The following is a 19,392-nucleotide window of genomic DNA, read 5'->3' on the forward strand; positions in this document are numbered from 1 at the left end:
AGGCAGAAATACCAAACAAATTACATATTTGGTTTGGGTTGTGTGCATGAGTCTCGGAGGACTAAACCATATAATGTTCCAGAATAAGCCAAACAGCTGATAACCTCGCAGACCCGTGGCAGCCAACCAAGAGAGCTGAACTTGTCCACAAATAGCCAAAGATGTGGTCTGAACTGAGTTTGAGGTGCTGTGCTGACATGGAGCCGCTAACACAATCAGATTAAACGTGCCGATAAACTGGTATAGCTGTGCTGGGACACAGGAAACCATCACTAATGAGACTTTATGCAAATTCTGTATTCTTATTATTTCAAGTACTCCTGACCCCCCCCCCCCCCCCCCCCCCCCCCCCCATCCTCTGTCTCTCTCGCTCATGCACACACAAACACACACGCACACACCTTTGTATGATTGTATTCTCAGCAAATGGAACTGCAGCAGACTCAAGGTCTTTCATGAATAGAAGCCAACACACACACACACACACACACACACACAGCATACAGAATACAGGCATACAACCAAACTCAAAGACACAGAAAACCCAATAGTTCCTGCGTCATTACAGTGGCCATCTGTCAGTATGCAGGCACACACAGTCTTGGCTGTGTGCACGTATGTATCCACTACAAACACACACACACACTAACTCAGATCCTCTTGTCGATGCTACACCCACATCTATTAATTTCACTTTCAGTCTGACCCAAACCTAAAGAGTCAATCCCAATTCACCCCGTCATTTCTGGTCTAAACCCAAATTTGGATGACAGTGTGTGGGGGACACCAAACCAGGGCCCAATGAGACCTAGACAACAATGCGTGCACGGACTGAGTTTTGCGTGAAACAGACTTACAAAACAGCCCTGCTCTCCCCGGTTCTCTCACTTCTTGTCCTGTCCTCTTTTCCTCTCCTCTTTCTCTCCATCTCTACCCACGTGAATCTGTCTTTTTGCCCGTGTCTGCCAAAGACTGATGTCATTGTCCACCAATGCGCGGCCACCGGCGCTCGGGATGAAATGATAAACGTTGAGTTATAATCCCGCGCTTTAATCCACACCCCTCCCAATCCGCCGCTTTACAGCATCCTAACATCTGGAGCGACCTTTCCACTTACGCACCATGCGTGCTCTCTCTTTTTAAAAAGCACACATACGTGCGGAGTTCTGGACGGAGGGGGCGGAGGAGGACACACACATTTTGGCCTTCGGTAATGATTTCACATTATTCAAAGATGCCCAACTGTGCGAGGCAGAGAGAGGGAGAGGGAGAGAGATGAAAGATTATTTATTTCTCTTGGGTGGGAGACTGCGAGTGAGTGAGAGTCAGTGGGAGGGAGGGCGGCAGTCAGAAACAAGCAAAGTAATTCCTCAGCGGAGAACAGACGCTGCCAGAGCACGAGCCTCGGTTACTGCACCTCTCTGACGCGCCTTTAACGCCAGCAAACAAACAAACAAACAAACCTGTTACATTTTTTTTTTACCCCATTTTGACAAACCAACAGCGGCGACCGGGAGCAGAGTTCTGGGTCTGGAGTGCGGGGGGTGGGGGCTGCAGACGCACGCACCTCCACTTCTCCAAGGCGCTACAAGTCAAGGTAAGGCTGGCAAACTCAAAGCCTGCGGGACTCTAGCACGCACACGGTCCACAGGAACGATTGCGCTGGTTAAATCAAATAGATTGGAAGATTTTTGGAGGAGAGGGAAAGACGCGTTCACGGGCGCGCTGCTGCTGGTGCTGCTGGTGCTGAGGCGCGCTGATGCCGCCGTGAAAAAGCTGCAGCGGAAATCTCCAAATGTCCCAGAAAAGATGTATAAAACTTCCCGGAAGGCTAAAACTGGGCTGTAATGGATGATATTGACAACTTACTTGTTGATTTTTTTTTCAGAGGAGGATATTAACAAGTGATTGTGGGGTTTTTTTGCCACTAACAACTAAACTTTAGTGTGGTTTTATTTATTTTTTATCCCTCCGCTAATTTTCTATTCCAAATATGCTTTCTATTCAATATTGGAGACAGGAATGATGTTTCTATGATAGCTACCACTCACTATGGAGGATCTGGCTTTTTTTGTTTGTTTCATTCATCACATGTTTTTAGCTGTCCTCCATCATCGCCCTCTTAATATGCTTTATGTTTGATCAGTGTCCAACATCCACATGTTAATCATCCATCAAATATGGTTGACAAGTCTCCATCGGTTGGCTTATGGGCAGCAGGCTGGCTTATGTTGGATCAACCTTAAGTATTTTGAAGCTGTTTGCTGGTAACGTATGGGTCATGCAGTCTACTTTAGTGGCAGAGCAGCCAGAAAGAGACAAGCGGAGTGAGCGATTTTACACAAGCGTGTCAGAACTCTGTTTCTTATTACGGCCGCAACAACTATATGACATTTCTGCAAGTCCAATCTACTGGCCTCATTAACTTGCTCTATATGAGTTCGTGATAAACGAGGGGAGCAGATGAGAGAAGAGGAAAAGATCAGAGGAAATGTGGGGTAGGCTACCCCAGCACTGCACCCCCAGAGAGACACTGGGAGGATGCTGAATCAAGAACGTGTCTGAGGAAAAGAGGCAGCGATGACAAAAAGAGGGCAAGATGGGGGTGGGAAAGGTGAGAAATGGGATGTTTGCATCACTTTGCTCATGAGATCTGCTTATTTTTTATGTATATATATATATATATATATATATATATATATATATATATATATACACACAATCATATATATATATATATATATATATATATATATATATATATATATATGTGTGTGTGTGTGTATGTGTGTGTGTGTGTGTGTGTGTGTGTGTGTATTTTTTGTTGGTGGTGGGGGGGGGGGTCTTTAGTTGGGGAAAAAGCTTCTTGGATGATTCACCACACATTAGGTGACGTTTCAGGTGCCGCTCCCGGTTCACACCTGAACCGCGAGCTGCCTGTGTCACGTCATGACTTCAACCAGCTCTCGATGCTGCTGTTCACCTCCGCCTGCCTCTTCATAGCTGCTGTCCTTCCAGACAACCTGTAAGCTGCAGCATTTTGTCTGAGCTCCGGAGACCTCATCTAGACTTTGCTGACAGGGTGCACCCTAAAGGATAAAAGGCTTTCAAATCATTTGTGCGCTCTTTTTTTCCCCTTGTGGTTTATTCTTCATATGTCATAATCAAATTTCCTTTTACTCTTCCGCTTTGCTTTTCACTGGAAAACACTGACACTCCCTGCTTGTCCTTTTAAAGACCGAAACTCATTTTGGAGATTTTCAGATGGACGACCTTTGACTTGATGATGAAACATATTGAAAGCTGCATTTATTAATCATCAAACATGAAAAACGATACTGTAATACGCGAGTGGGTTTAAATTCGCGTCACGTGGAAAGCTGAAGAGTTGAGGGTCAGCACATTGTTGTCGATTGGGTGCTGATTTTTAAGGCAGCTTAAAAACTTCCTTAACATTTCAGAAAAACCAAATCTTATTGAAGGCGTTGGTCAGCGTCAATAGTTGCTTTACTTTCTGCTGACGTGCGTATTAAAAATGCATAGTTTAATTAACCAGTGGGATATATTCACTCAGTAAACGAGGAAGTGCTGACACAGGCTCAAGGTCGTGTAATTAAACATCATAAGCGGCGTATTTCTGTATCTTGAACTCAGCTAAATGGAACAGTGAGTTTTGACTGTTTACAAGCTCACGAGGGCGACCAAAACAGTTCATCGAGGTTAATTAACGTAGCTGTTACCACATCGATAGAAGGGTTCTCCTGTCACGGCGAAGCAGACGTGGCCTAAAGGACGAGCGGTTCTCACGTGTACAGTAAGAAGGATCAGCCCACGTAGTTCCTCAAGTGGACTCACAGCAGCCTGGATGGAGACAGAGGTAAATCTGCTCGTACAAAGGGTAAAATCTCGCAAGAACGGGACAAAAAAGAAACATTTCAATGTTACTTATTGATTGCCAGAGAGAAAGAGCGCCGCATGCACGAACTCTGCCCCAAAACACATAAGTCATTTTAACAGATTTACTGCTACACCAATGGGAAATCTAAAGCCGGCCTCGCGCGGATGATGATGCTGCAATGCGGGCATCAATATCCCATTATATCACGATGGCATCCTGTAATGGCTGATAACAGAGGATGTAGTTAGGACCCTCTGATTTTTAACCGCTTCCTACTAAGACTGCGCTGCAATTCAGACCACTGCGTCCAAAACTGCCGATGAAGAGGTGCGTCCATCCGAAGACGCACTCGCTCCGTCACCGGTGTGGGTCAGGGTCATTTTCACATAAAAAACAGAGAATATTTAGGACGAAAACATTCCTCGCTTCTTTCCTCAGGACACACCACCTGTGTTGCACTTGGTGCATTTCGGGATAAACTGCACACACAGCATATGTTTGTTTCTTCCCCTTAACTGAGTTTGGTGCCAGGGGTTTCTCATGTCCTGCCCTTCCTTGCTCATCTTCTGCCTTCTTGCACTCACTCGCTCTCCTCCCATCTCATCTGCTCTCAGCCTCTTCCAGCTGAGCCCTCCACATGCATTATGTAGCCATCTATCATCCGGAGCTATTCGGTGTATTTTCGTGACACGTGGCAGTAATGCAAGAAAAATGTCCTTTCCCTTTTTATAATAAAAGGTGCTGTCAGAGGAGTATGACCTCTAAGTACATCCTGGGGCAGTTTAGTACGGAAACCACTCAAGTAAAAGAATATGCTACTTCTAGGATTCAACATTTCATGTCTTTATTGCTCTTCAGAATATGATAAGATTGATAATAAGAATTTCTTTGCTTTGAAATTCAAGAAATGGGGGAAGAAGAGCTGCATCCAGAGCTAAGGGACAGGACGGTGTCCAGGCACAGATCTGGGGAACTCCACAAACATTTAATCAAAGGTTCCCAAGCCCACAGTGGTCTGTATCGCACTGAAAGGGCGGTAGTTTAGAAGAAGCAGGACTCTTTCCAGACATCACCACCAAACAAAACCAAGTAATTTGGGGATGAAATGTCTGTGGCTGAGCTTGCAAAAAAAAGCATCTGAAATATACATTAGGGTTAATGAGCTTAATACAGTAGATTCTGTCTGCAGGACACCTGATCATTACAGTAATAGCAGCTGTTATTACACAGAAGTCATAATGCTGGAAGTCTGTTTACCATACAGCAGTTTAAGTGGGTTTATTGGATCATGCTGACATCAGCCCCTTCATTCACAAAGCCAGAATGAGGCAACCAACGTCACCCAGTAATAATCAGCAACAAGCAGGGGAGTGTTTTGTGCATTGGTTGCATTGGTTTTCTAGTTAATAACATTTTAATTAGACAAGACATCAGAATTGTGACTCATGCAGGATGTTATCATGATGGAAAGTTTTCCATCAACCGCTTGGACTGGGCATTTTGCACAAGTGTTTAGCTAACTCTAAATGAGTCAATGACTCGTTTGATTCTGGCGGATTTATCAATGCTACAGTTAAGAGGAAGGAAAATAAACACAACACATCTCCGATGGCAGGAATCCCTCCTGGAAACCAAAATATTACCAAGTGATCCTGAGCCAGAAACTCCTTTTACAGAATTTCTAACATTTTGCAGATGGAGATAAAGATAGTAAAACAGGAGCACTGGCCAGTACTCCCTGACAGAGGTAATACACGTTTGTTGATACACCGACACACAATGTCAGCCACAATACACACACACACACACACACACACATGCAGGGTTATAACAATGAAATCTATACTGTTATTTCAAGCTGCGGCTCCTCTGTGGTCACGGTCTACGGCTTGTGCTCACCAGTTCCATTTGAGCTGACTGGAATGTAGAATCAGAAATTATGTTTTAAGGTGAGTCGGCGAGTTACACTGACCTTTAATAAACCCAGGAGGAGTTCAGGCTTTGAAATCTGACTGACAAATTCGAAATAAAGCCTGTTTTACAAAAATTCAACCATTAAATCCGTACTTTTGCTTCCATCAGCCATCAGTCACGTGGTTAAAAAGAGCTCTTTCACTTCACTGGGGTTCAGAGCCACCTTAATTGTGCAGATGAATGGGTGTGATTCTGCTCTTTGTTTTAAATTAGTGAGTTAACCAGTGTTCCGGTGCTTGTAATTATGTAGAGGGCTGAAACATAAAAGACCTCCTAATGTATTTCCCTCTCCCTGCGGCTCTGGAGGCAGGAAAGAGAGAAAGTGTGACAGCTAGACGGAAAGAAAAGATGGAGTATTTCCCAGTGGCCATTTTTTTTTAGAGAGGGATTAGAAGCACTGATAGGAGACCTTCCAGCCACTGTGACACACTTCTGTTCCCTCCAACTGAACAATTCTGTTCCCTCCAATTGTCCCTTTGGAGGCCAAGTAGGTGCTCTAACACACTCCACCCGTCCGAGACGTGCCTTCACCTGTTAATTGGGTTTTTCCGCCGGTGCCAAAAGCTGTGGTTGTTTTAAACATCCATCCATCCATCCATCCATCCATCCATCCATCCATCCATCCATCCATCCATCCTCTACCACTTATCCAGGGTCAGGTCACGGGGGCAGCAGCCTAAGAAGAGAGGCCCAGACTTCCCTCTCCCCAGCTACTTCTTCCAGCTCATCCGGAGGGATCCCCAGGCGTTCCCAGACCAGTCGAGAGACATAGTCTCTCCAACGTGTCCTGGGTCTTCCCGGGGGTCTCCTACCGGAGGGACATGCCCTGAACACCTCACCAGGGAGGCGTCCAGGGGGCATCCTAACTAGATGCCCAAGCCACCCCATCTGGCTCCTCTCAACGCGGAGGAGCAGCGGCTCTACTCCGAGCTCCTCCCAGATGGCAGAGCTTCTCACCCTATCTCTAAGGGAGAGCCCAGCCACCCTACGGAGGAAGCTCATTTCAGCCGCTTGTATCCATGATCTTGTTCTTTCGGTCATTACCCAAAGCTCATGACCATAGGTGAGGGTAGGAACGAAGATCGACCGGTAAATTGAGATCTTCGCCTTTCGGCTCAGCTCTCTCTTCACCACAACGGACCGGTGCGGCGTCCGCATTACTGCGGACGCCGCACCGATCCGCCTGTCGACCTCCTGCTCCATTCTTCCCTCACTCGTGAACAAGACCCCGAGGTACTTGAACTCCTCCACTTGGGGCAGGATCTCCTCCTTGACCCGGAGAAGGCATTCCACCTTTTTCCAGCTGAGAACAATGGCCTCGGATTTGGAGGTGCTGATTTTCATTCCAGCCGCTTCACATGCGGCGACGAACCGATCCAGTGATAGTTGGAGGTCACGGGCCGATGACGCCAACAGGACCACATCATCTGCAAAAAGCAGAGACCCGATCCTGAGGTCACCAAACCGGACCCCCTCAACACCATGACTGCACCTAGAAATTCTGTCCATAAAACAAACTTTGTTTTAAACAAAGTATCTAAACTGGTAATCTGGTTCTGCAGGAAATGCCCCGGACACAGCTGAGAAAATGACATAAAAGGCCCAAATAAAAATCTTGAAGTATGAATAACTGTATCCTGCCCTGTGTCAGATTTTAAAAAGGCGCATACATAAAGCACAGCAGTAATTATAAGTTAATATCAAGGCTGTCGCTCCGAGTCGCAGTCACTTATTGCCTGCTTTATTGGCCTTGGGACTAATGATGTGTTCTTCCTCCTCCAGCCTCGGCTACATCACCCCTTACGTAACACCCCAAGCTGTTGTAAAGGCGGATCCAAATTGCCACTTCTGTATCAGTCCTTCAAATGTTTCTCCCCATCCAATAATAACACTGGCTGCCAAATTTAGTCACCCTCGTCCTCTGGTAGCTGTCCTCCTGAACGTAGATGACGGGCTTTAAGGTCTTTTCAAGTTGAAAAAAAAGGGCTTTATCGGAGAGAATGCAGAGAAAGAGAGAGACTGATTAGTGCTTTTAAACACCCTTTTAAATTGGGGGGGTGGGGGTCATAGTCCCAGGCCTCACATTGTGTGATCCAGTTGAGCCGGAGCTACAGGTGGAGGAATGCTCTCCACACTTTGTGCATCCTCTCTCTCATCTGCCCCCTCCCTCCTCGGTCTCTGAGGATGGATGAGTTTAATACCGAGGCGCCCGAAAACAAAGGCATATTTCCTCCCCAACGCTCGCTCTTTGCCCAACACTTTGCGACCTTCCCTTTTCCTCACCTCCCTCCCGGGGGAACAGTTCACGTGGTGACTTGTATTGGCTTTCGTTGAGATGTGCTAATCGTTCCGTTAGCCAGATGCTCACAGGACATACCAATACTCTATTATAAATGTGCATCAGTACAGAATAATTGGACGTCTCCGTAGGACATTTAGCAGCCTTGGTGTGTGTGGGGCGGGGGGGGGGGGGGGGGGGGGGGGGGGGGGGGGGGGGGGGTGAGAAATGCAGAATCAAGAAAAACTAGGAGAAAGGCAGCTGAAGAGGAGAAAGCTCAAACATGCTCTGCCTTTGCTCTGACCTGGTTCCAGTTAATCCGCCTACTTTACACGACGAACATTACCTCCACACTGTATTTATAGAGCCTTTTGGTATCTGTCTTCGTGTGTGTGTCTATGGACGTTGTGGGTTTTTTTTCTTAAATGTACAGTCATGTTTGCAGTGTAAATGCACTTAGTCCTTGTCATGCAGAGGTAGGGGGTCTGACACTATGATGCCAGAACAAAGCTGATCCATTTTTAACCCCCAGCTTGCGATATGAAGGAATCGTTTGTGGGTTTATAAAATGGTGTCATACAGTTTCTCTGATACGTCTAAGAGCGCCGCACCAGGAAGGCTCTCAATTTCATTTGCTCCACGGCTCTGTCGACACGTCATCGGCCAATTCTCGTCTGCCTTGGCTGTTGCATGCCGATGTCAGCATGCGAAACACATTTCCTGCCGTCCCGCCCATCCTGATCTGCAGCGCTTAAACATATTCGTCATTAAGAATTGATCACACAACATTCCAGTCAACTGGCTAATCCACACAAACAGCAGGGCAGTCTGCTTCGCCTTCAAGTGTCTCTTCAGATTAGTCTTACCGCCCACTTTGTCGCCATGGGGAATCTTCCCATCTTCTGTCCTCAGTGTATTGTGTTTTCCTTTCTGCTGAATTATAAATTGTGTGCATGACAATGGACTGACTGACTTTTTTTTTGAGGAATGCAAATCTTGAATGGTGTCACATGGTTGTTGGGTCATCACCCGCATATTCTCTGATCCATTCTTTCTTTTTTTCCCATTCCTGTCTCACCAGACAAAGGAGAGTAGCATGTGTTTTAAATGTCAGCCACCTACTTGCATCAAAAAAAGAATGATCTTACTCCATGGCTTTTTTTCAAAGTTCTGCTCAGCATTTTAGTGAGAAACGAGTGAAGCCAGAGCTGCCGTACTGGGTTTCATCATTTACCAGGAACCGTGCCTGAGGAAACCTGCAAAGTACCTGAAGGGCTGCACACATGAACTGGGATTTTTTGGTAACTTTGTTTTGCTACAGTTAGGGAACGATTGGTATGGTTAAACTGGAAAAGAAACCAGTCTTGTTAGCATCAGTACTATAGCTGCATATATCTACATGAAGCTAATGGAAATATTGATATGACTGTTAGCAACTCCCACTAAAAATGGGTGTTAAAGTCAAAAATGTGATCATATGAAACAAATCATTGTCATCATTATGAAATAAATGGTAATAAACGGCTCCGCTTCCATCGGCCACTGAGAGGAGGGGAGGGGAAAGCTCTGTAAATATTGATAAGGGTGTGTTTTGTTCATCATCCGGTGCTGACCCCATTACCTTCTGCTGCCAAAAGTGCAGATGTTGGTTGTAATGGTCACTCCAGGAAGCCTTGGTTAGGGCCAGAAAGGCTTTTTTTTTGCGGTTGGCAAAGGTTATAATTGACGCGTTTTCCATTTAATCACGTTGGTTATTTTCTCAACAGTCAACACAAAACTCAAATTTGAATCAACAGCTCTATTCAGAAGCATAATTATGCACTTCTGAGGTCAATTTTTAGAAACAGAAATGTGCAGAATGGATCTCTCTTTGGAAGAGCGATGGTAAATGACTAGCTTGTGCACATGCTGCACAGGTATACTGCCCTCCATACGTGTGAACAATATACCCACATACTGCATAAAAATAGCAGCCAGCTTGTCCTACACGCAGCTCCATAGCCTTCATGGAGACCTCTCCTGCTTCATGACTCCAAAACTTCCCTCTCTTCTCCTCCTCTTCTAAGCCCCTCCCCACACTATCTCTCCAGGAGAGAGGATTTTACGCCTGTAGTCTTCTATCACACTGAATATTTCATATAAACACTGCATTTTTTTTCTCTTAACAGGCACTGCTGACTTTCTCACGGAAACGTTCTCACTTCCATGGCCCCATGCTCTTTATATCTGTCATCTTCCATGGTTTGGCTTCATTCTTCATGCTGCCACGTTCCCGTCCTCATCACCAGCTCATTTTCCTTATTTCAATATTGCCTTTTCCCTCCCTGGGACCAGCGCTCAGCTTTTCCTTGGTTTCACTTTTGATTTTCATTTAGTCTCATCCCACTGGTTTGCCTCTCTCTCTCAAACAAGTCCTTGTATTTTGTTTGTTTGTTTTTAATATTAATCATTTAAAGAATAATCTTCTAAAGAATAATCCCCAAGCACACTGAGATAAACACTGATGTTACTTGATGTGACGCTGCTGGCAGAAACCTAAAAGATAAATTGTTCAAGTGTATGACTCTGATTAGCATGTCCTGACTACCCTTTTCATTTTTTAGTCTTCCAATTCAATGTTATTTTTTATTAGAATTCCTTAAAGTAAGCCCTCAAAAATGAATGTCTTATAGACAGATGGAGGCATTATGGGAATTTCAGAAGTGATTCTTATTAAAAGAGCTCCTGCATTTCAAAGTGATGCTTTAGCGTCAGATGTGTCATACAACCAGTGCATCGTTATCGGGCGATAGGTTGCGTTGTTTCATCGGGTATTTTCAGAATAAAAGTGAGGCCCTAAATTGTGTTGTATATTTTGAGCAAATCAAGATCAAAGCATTTATACTCGCCATTCTTAAAGCTGCTTTGTATGAAGGAAAGACGGAGCGTTTTGCTTGCCGTTATTTTCTCTGATAACCAGAATTTTTTAATGAGCTGCTCTTATTTTGTCATCACATTGGCCCGCCGGGTGGTTGGCGAGCATCACCGGTGAGTGATTATGAATATGGCATTGGTTTGTACGGGCTCCATCGTCCACACAGGAATTCCTCCTCTCTCCTCTTATTTACTGATCCCCCTTCGCCGTCTTTAGCATCATCTGCTCTCATAACCTTCCGTCTGTCTGCCGTTCCCACTCTAACTTTCCCCTGAGACCAAATGACCTGATTTTCATGTTAATACTCGCGCTATTGCTGATTTGTTCTCATCAGGCACAAACATGCACGGACGCGGAAGGTGTGCAGAAATAGCATAACTCCCAACAGCAGTGTGCACGCGCTGTCTCCAAATATTCCTAAAAAAACACAAACTGTTGCGCAGCACCTGTCATACACAATTTTACGAGACCGTGTGTGCGTGTCTGTGTGTGTGTGTGTGTCTGTGTGTGAGAGTAAAGCCTTCAGGCCTCAAATCACCGCCGATGTGAACAGGATCTCAGAAAAGCTCACAGGACTAAAACTCGTGCTGAAAATCGTGCTGAACCGAAACAAACAGCTGTTTTGGAGGCTGTTTTGTCTTCAAACACTAAACTACTGAGCCTGTCTCCTTTAAACTCATTTGGAAGATAAACGCGGTGGATAATGACAAACAAACCCGTTAAAGTGGGGCCAATGTTTTGGCTCCACAAAAAGCTTCATATTAAGTTACTAAGTTAAGTTGCATTTGTTTATTTGCGCCACATTCTGATCAACCCCCTCAGACTTGCTGTGATTGGCCGTTAGTCTCTGCATTAGAAACGCTCCACATCCTGGTAGCAGACAGGCTTCTACTGGCGTGGAGAGTTCGTAAGCAGGCCACTGTTGTTGTCTACTGTTGTCCATCAGGTGTTACCAGCCACATTTTTCTCAACATTTCTCAAAATTGGTCAGCAAAAGCCTAGGGAGGTTTCCAGAGTCCATCTTTTCTGTCAGCTAAGCTAGCAGGCATAATCCCTTCACCAGGATAGCCCCGGGGCACATCCTGCAGACACACATGCATTACAGATCTATACCATCTGTAATTCATACACTAAATGATGAACAGGGCGTGAGTCATTGGCGTTAACTAACTCCGCCATGGAAACTAATCTTGTGCAAGTCTCAGAACCACCACAGATGGAGCAAAAAACCCCTCGTCTCTGAGATGGCGTCAAAACAAAAATCAATGCTGGGGATGAAAGTGAGCTAGGAAGAGAGTGATGGGAAAGAAGAAAAGAGATGGAGAGCGTTAATAATATATTATAAATCACCCGCATAAATCATGTACAAGCATTTACACATTGAGAGCATCTCTCTCATATAGTAAGAGGAGCACTGGAGAAATATTTATGAACACTGTCTCTTTTCTCTCCCCTGACACACACACACACACACACACACACACACACACACACACACACACACACAAACACACACACGCACACACACATACATACATACAGTCATTGTAATGTGATGGCAAGCCTTCAACAAACAGATCAGAAGTGAAATAGGAGAATCAAGGTTACTTCCTATGAAAAATGAGCCACATCTGCACTATTCACATACATGACACTCATTTTAAACTCTAAATACCAAAATGCAAATGGGGCAGTTTTCTCCCCAAATGCAGCAGCTGTCGCCTGAGATTCACTTTTGTACAGTGACACCACATTAAGTGTCCACTGAAAACAAAGATGCTGAGACTCTACTTGGGTTTGGCTCTTCAACAGTTCTGCATCCTTAATGTCTGGACACACGTTGATAAGGAAGTGTTTGATTTGACACTTGATTTTTTGGGATTTTTAAAAAACATTTTTTGGGCATCGGCAATCATCCATCCATGCCCGAAGCCATCAACTCCAGCTAGAAGTGTGATTTTGGGAGGTTATTTAGGTTTGTGTCACCTTTTTTGCCAAGCTTCCACAGCTATCGACAAAGCAGTCAATCAAACCATCAGTGAAGTGCCAAAGAACTTTGAGGGATAAGAAAATTCTGATCTATTCATACTGCTGAAGCATCAGCACATCGAGCAGCGGTTTGTTTGAACCAGTGGCACAATGACATAAAGTAAATGTCTCACTTCATAAAACCACTGTGAGAATGCAACATACAGTATGTCACATCTTTACAGTATCTTGGACCAAACTCTACATTTGGGAGCATTCCCTAACAGTGATTCTTCATATGTGACCTTAATTTGGACATTCTGACACTGCAGATTTTGTGCTATAGTGCAGAATTTTCTGGTCAATGTTTCATTGAGCTTATAAACAGTAAAAAAAAAAGTGAAAATTAAAACCTCTCATCCGAATTCTTCCTTAGATCCAAAGAAACAGAAAGATCCATGAAGCAGTTGTACTTAACAGAGGAGAAAACAACAGCATCATGACATGAGGCTGCAACTTTCTGTTCTGTTTGCAAATAACAGCAGATTCAAATAGACTAATGACTGATGTCATGCCACAGATTGTTTTATTCACCAACATTGTCAGGTGGATTTGGTTTTTTTCATTGAAAATGAGCTCAACTCAGCTTAAAATTACTCGCTGACTTGGTGGATGAGAGCTTTTCTGCAAGAGGTTTTAGTAAATGTCCATTTGTTCAGACATACAAAGCCATTTAGCATAAAAGCAGCCTACGCCGCTGATGCTCACACTTGTCCTGGGGCTTTTGAATCCCTGATTTCTGATGTTTTTTGGCATCTACATGCAGGACAAATATTGTAATAGTATGCTCTGACCTCAGTGCAGTTCCATTTTTCTGTTGCAAGTTGATTGGCAGATGTTTCACACTTCAGGTGTGTCAGGTAAAAACAGGAGGCGAAATACTTTTCATGCATCTATTTACATATTTATTGAAGTTTTGAAAACATTTCAACAGCCCAGCTCCTCACTGCTTTGATGAGAAGAGAATATCGCTTGTCCTAATGATGAAGTGCATATATGTCACATTAAAATCACAAAAAAGGATCCAAATGTTTTCAGGCTAAAAGGCTAGCCAGTAGATATGTTCTGTGCATGAAGCTTTGCATAGGCCCTAAACTTAGAATTAGGTTGTTCATAGCAATAATAATAATATGAGGGTAAAGCTATCAGAACCATTCCATGCAGTCTGTTTACTGGAGGACGCTATCTGTTCTTCCTCTCACTTGCTGGTTTTTAGAAAGCAGAGTAATGCTGATAATTAGCTCCCATCTGGGTCTCCTCTTCATCTAGCTCGGCTCTTCTCTCCTGTGTACTCGGCCACATCCTCACAACTCTCTTATCTGCCCCACTTTTACGTCACAGCATCCTGATAAAGCCTGGGACCCGATCTCAGGCACCTCTCGAACACGTGCCCACGTCCGGCAACAAGCTCTAAACGATCCCTGCGTAATTCCATTATGGACTTGCTGGAAATGATTTTGTAGGCCTGAATGATATTCCTGACAAAGTGCTTTCAGCTGTATCCAGGCTATTGATTGTGTTATTATGTTCTAATTACACCCGCTGCAATTATTACGCAAGCGTTTGTGTCTAATTAAACTTTAAACTCCACTGATATTGAGAAAAAAGAGGCCATATCCCCCACTGGGTTTTTTTCTGTCAGCTCAAGCGACTCATCGATCACGTCTTCGTCGATCGATGACACCCTGCTGAGGCCGTCATAACGTTTTATCCACGGTTGAGGAGACATGATGAGTCGCACTGGAAAAACAAACTAAAGCTGGGAAAAGGAAGCAAGGAGGCAAAATGTGGAAGATGTTATGGTAGTAAATATGCATATAAGCCCCAGCGATGGACTGGCGACTCATCCAGGGGTGGACCCTGCCTGTGTACCCTCCCCGTGACCCCGAAAGGGATAAAGCGGTTAAGAAGATAAGACAAGTGTTATTGTCAAATTTAGTGGTGGGAAACATAATGATACACCCTCTCCGTTACCCCCGTTAGCGTGTCAACCGTCAGACCTTGGTGGCTGCCGCAGCAGCCGTGGCCGCTGACGTTGCCGTGATTCAACCGAAAGAAGAAAAAAAAAGGTTTTGTTTTTTTCTTTTGAGGGTGAAAATGACATGATGAAACTCACCCAGAGGCAGGGAGAGGTGCAAAGAGAGGCTTGTGTGGGGTGGGACAAAGACAGAGAGGCTTCTAAACGAACAGGATAAAGACGTCACACCTGAATTGGTGCCGTCTTGAGACATGTCAGCCACTAATGAGGCACGCACGTTTGGTGTCTTTGTCCCCTTGACAGTTGCGCGAGCTGTGAAATGCTTGTGATGTATGGTTGTATGTTGCACACCTGGATGTACAGTGTGTGTGTGTGTGTGTGTGTGTGTGTTAATCAGGTGCTGGGTGCTCACATTGACATGCAAGGTCTGTCATCTCTTGTCATCTCTCTTCACACAGGCAGAAGTAAGCCAGGGTGGGTCACAGGCCCACCGCTGCTCCTACTCTTATCCTGAGGCGCACATTGACATACTTGTTAGGATATTCCACACGCACCGCCACACACACTCACACATCACAAATGCGCGTTTGCCGCTGATCTTTTTATTTTTTGTTTAACGATTTACTTTTGCTGTTAATCTGATCACAAATTGGCGTCGCTATCACTTATTGGCAACGTGCAGATGTCCGGATTTGGGCCGCCGGGGACGTTTGTTGCAATGTCGCATCCGCATGAGAGCAGCGAGGACACGCGGACTCACCTGACCACTGCACTGATAACGCAGGAGGACAACAGCAAAGCGGCTTTGCGCCTGCAGTCGATGGGGTGTTTACATAACGCCAGGTTGCCATAAAACCTGCTTTCTATAAGCATAGATGGAGCCTTTCTTTAGGATTTGATGGTTCACACCGTAGGCAGGTGTCTCCAGAGTGAATTACATTTATAGAATCTTTGCTCTCTGCTCGATGGGTGGAGTGGGTGGAGCAAGAAGTGGATCACAGCTGAGCCCTGACTCCTTGGCCCATTTGATGCTCAACACCCCAGGTCATGTAGGTGTCAGGTGTAAAAATACAGCGATGTCACCAGCAGTGATGGTATCTTCTTATTTTTACTCTATTTCTGGAATGACTTTGAGGAATTGTAGCTTGATTATTTCAGTATTGATCATAATCATCTGCATGATATCTTTAGAGGCAAATGCAAATTGTTTCCCTGAATATAATAACAATTTTTAATATTAATATCCGCTAACATTAGATCTCATCCTAGAGGCTGTTAGATGTTTGTCAGCACCATTCCCAACACAACTGCAAATGCAATTTCCAAAATATACTCTAATTAATTAGGTTTTCCTAAAAATTAACTTCACCTGGGGTTTTTGATTGATTTAGGTCACCAAAAATAAATTAAGAAACATCAAAACTAAGTTGAGTCAATGCGCGACATCCATTAATTTTAATTAATTAATAAACATTCAGCCAGTATCTGCAGATTGTAGGTGTAATTACTGTGCTCCAACAGAGGGGGCGCACTGTCTGATAGGGGAGAAATGACACGTGTGTGCTAAACGTGCAGTTTTGATAATTGCCAACAAATTACCTCATAAATGCTTTACAGTTAATATCAATTACTTAATGCTACCTTCATAACATTCAGATAACTGCAGTTTAATCTTTATAAACCTGATCATTGCTTTAGCGCTGCATGTAGATGGTGCATATCCCAAAATCTCTGTGATGCTTTCACACAGCTTAACTTCCCCAATTTGTGGGTATAATCATGACTCGCTCCGTGGTAAAGTACCAAAGTTCCATGTGGTACCACCTATTTTCCCAATTATTCTCTTTCAGACACACTGGTCCAAACCAGTCATGACACATCTCCAGTGACAGAGCGGCTTTGCAAATTGATTTTGGCTTGGAGCTGCAAAACATATATATTTTATTTTATTTTTATTTTTTTTTATTGTTCGCTGTTTAGCTAAACAGGGGACTGAATATCTCGGGAAGGCTAAAGAGATGAGTGCAAGTGAATAGCTCTTTTTCTCAGAATAACCTTGACTCTTGATTCGTTCCTTTGCTGCACAGCAGTAAAATTCAGCAAGTGCAAATAGGTGCGCAGAAACTGTCAGACACTGAGACACAAACAAGATCTGATTCAAGGTGCTAAACGTGAAGTGTAGGTTCTTGGCAGTACCTGTTTTTATATATGAGTGTGCTTATGCTGATCTACTTCACTTATTTAACAGCATAATAAATCATTCTGAATTCTATTCACAAATAAACAAAGTAATAGAATATAACCGCCATTTTAACAGGCATGTGCAGCAGGATTATTCACTGCTGAGAGGGGGAAGAGGGGTCTCACAAACGTGGGTGCCAAATTCAGGAAGCTATTCACAGAGGCAGCAATTTTAACGACAGCCAAACATGACCTCACAAATGGTAGATGGTGTTTAGAGCATTGTGTTTATTGGCCTGGTTCTGGTAGCAGACCTTTCTGCCTACTCACTGGCAGTGCTGAATGAGTGCGTGTGCACAGGACACATTGAGCTCTCCACGCTATTCAGCTAAGAGCGATACTTGGAACTCACAAATGCACCTAGAGTCTCGAGAAAAAAATGTCTACTGGGTGAGTAACGTGCCATGGGATCAATAATCAGTGATCAATAATGTTTGTTAAGACAGATGACCCCAACAGGGGAACAATCTCACAGCCAGAACTGGTTTATCTCTTATTATTTCTCTGACTTTAGAGCCACTGCTCAGATAATTGCACTGGAAAGCTGCAGTGGAGGATGGTCGTGAGTGCCATTCCAGAAGATTTACAGTGGGACTAACAGGAAGAAGCGGCAGGTTTAATGTTCCCTGAGTCGGGTTTATATATGGTTAAAGGCCAATCTGGTGTAAAAAGGGTGCTGTTCTGACATACTTTAGCTTCTTATGGTCTGTCCACCTAAAATGAACAAGGTTGGTAGTTTTTCCTCCAGTCAGTGAATGCTTCCAACGTCGTAACTCCTTTCCTCTGCAGAAACTTTGCGCTGGCTCCTTTTTATACACTTTGTCCCCAAAGTGTATAAGTCATGGGGAGAAAATGGCCCCAAGTGCCAAGATCAGTTCCTATCAATCACAACAGCAGGAGATCCAGATCTGGGATCTGTCGGCTTCCTCAAGGAAGAAAAATAAAATGTTTAAAACTTGACATGAGGTAATTTTATCGCTGACATTGTGCCAGCTTCACTTCTTTTATACCATTTCAACAGAACCTTTATCCTTACGGTTTGTCTTCAAGGGCTGACTGACGTTGGGGACAACCCTTCCTGGGCTCCTGACATCACACGCAGCGTTATCGCACCCACACGCGCCCACACACAGAACATACCTGTGCACATACTCACATACACGGCGTGAAGCTGTGAGGTGAGGAGTCAACCTGCCTCTGCAGTTCTGCGTTTTACACTTTGTTCTCATGTACGCGCTCCACCTTTTCACTTAGTCACAGTGTACCTACCTGTTTCCCTTTCTGTTCCCCTCATTTCTCACCTCTCTCCCCAACTTTCAATCTTCCCTTCACATCTTCTTTCTTTTCATATTCTTCCACACCGCCTCCTACTCTCTGTCGGCTTCAGTGTGTATTGACTCAGTTCTGCAGGTGTGGAACCTGGTTATGGAACCTGGAGTTTTTAGTGTGACTTGTTACGTAAAGAATGACACTGTCACGATCCTGGAATTTTATCCCATTTGCAAACATGAAGGGCAGGTAAGACAGAGCCAGAGCGTTCCTCCACCGTTCTACAGGATGGACCCACAGAGTTTAAAGTTACTTTTGGGATGTACATACAGCAATGAACCAATAACTGGATGCATTTATGGGAAAAACCACAGTCATTGTAGACAGCGGGGTTGTCGGTTGTTTAATATACGATAAAACACCAAAGAAATCTCAGAATACAGATATAAATGTTAGTAGTAGCCAGAGTTTCTCCAACCTTTACTGACAATCTCTAGAAGTTAGTAGTCACGTATCGCTAAACACTCACTGCTCCCAACGAGACAGATGTGCTCCATTCACGTCAAGTCCTCCTTCACCTGTCCTGGAGCTTGTTATGAGCGTGGTGTTGTGCTTACATAACCTTCTAGTTTAGAGAAGAAGGGAAAAAAAAAGATGAACTTCCCTCGGCCTAACTGGTGCATTACACTTCCACGCAGATGCACAACCCTACACTCAAATTACATGTCACAAATCTGCATCGACCTTTGCATCTGTGCATGCGCACTCTCACACGTAACATGCACACTCCCAGATGCGTGCACGTATACAAG

At 44.3% G+C, this 19,392-nt stretch overlaps 1 protein-coding gene across 2 annotated transcripts in view; it reads left to right on the plus strand.

The window, feature by feature from the left end:
- The first annotated feature begins 1,317 nt into the window (after nucleotides 1-1,317).
- The window catches only part of camkvl (CaM kinase-like vesicle-associated, like), a 28,248-nt gene continuing 10,173 nt past the window's right edge, over nucleotides 1,318-19,392 (plus strand). For both annotated transcript variants that reach the window (XM_029834112.1, XM_029834113.1), the window contains exon 1: nucleotides 1,318-1,597. The gene's annotated coding sequence lies outside the window, so the exon portion shown is untranslated. The remainder of the gene's footprint in view (nucleotides 1,598-19,392) is intronic.

The sequence above is a fragment of the Takifugu rubripes genome, chromosome 3 (genome assembly GCF_901000725.2).
Source record: "Takifugu rubripes chromosome 3, fTakRub1.2, whole genome shotgun sequence".
NCBI classification, from domain to species: domain Eukaryota; kingdom Metazoa; phylum Chordata; class Actinopteri; order Tetraodontiformes; family Tetraodontidae; genus Takifugu; species Takifugu rubripes.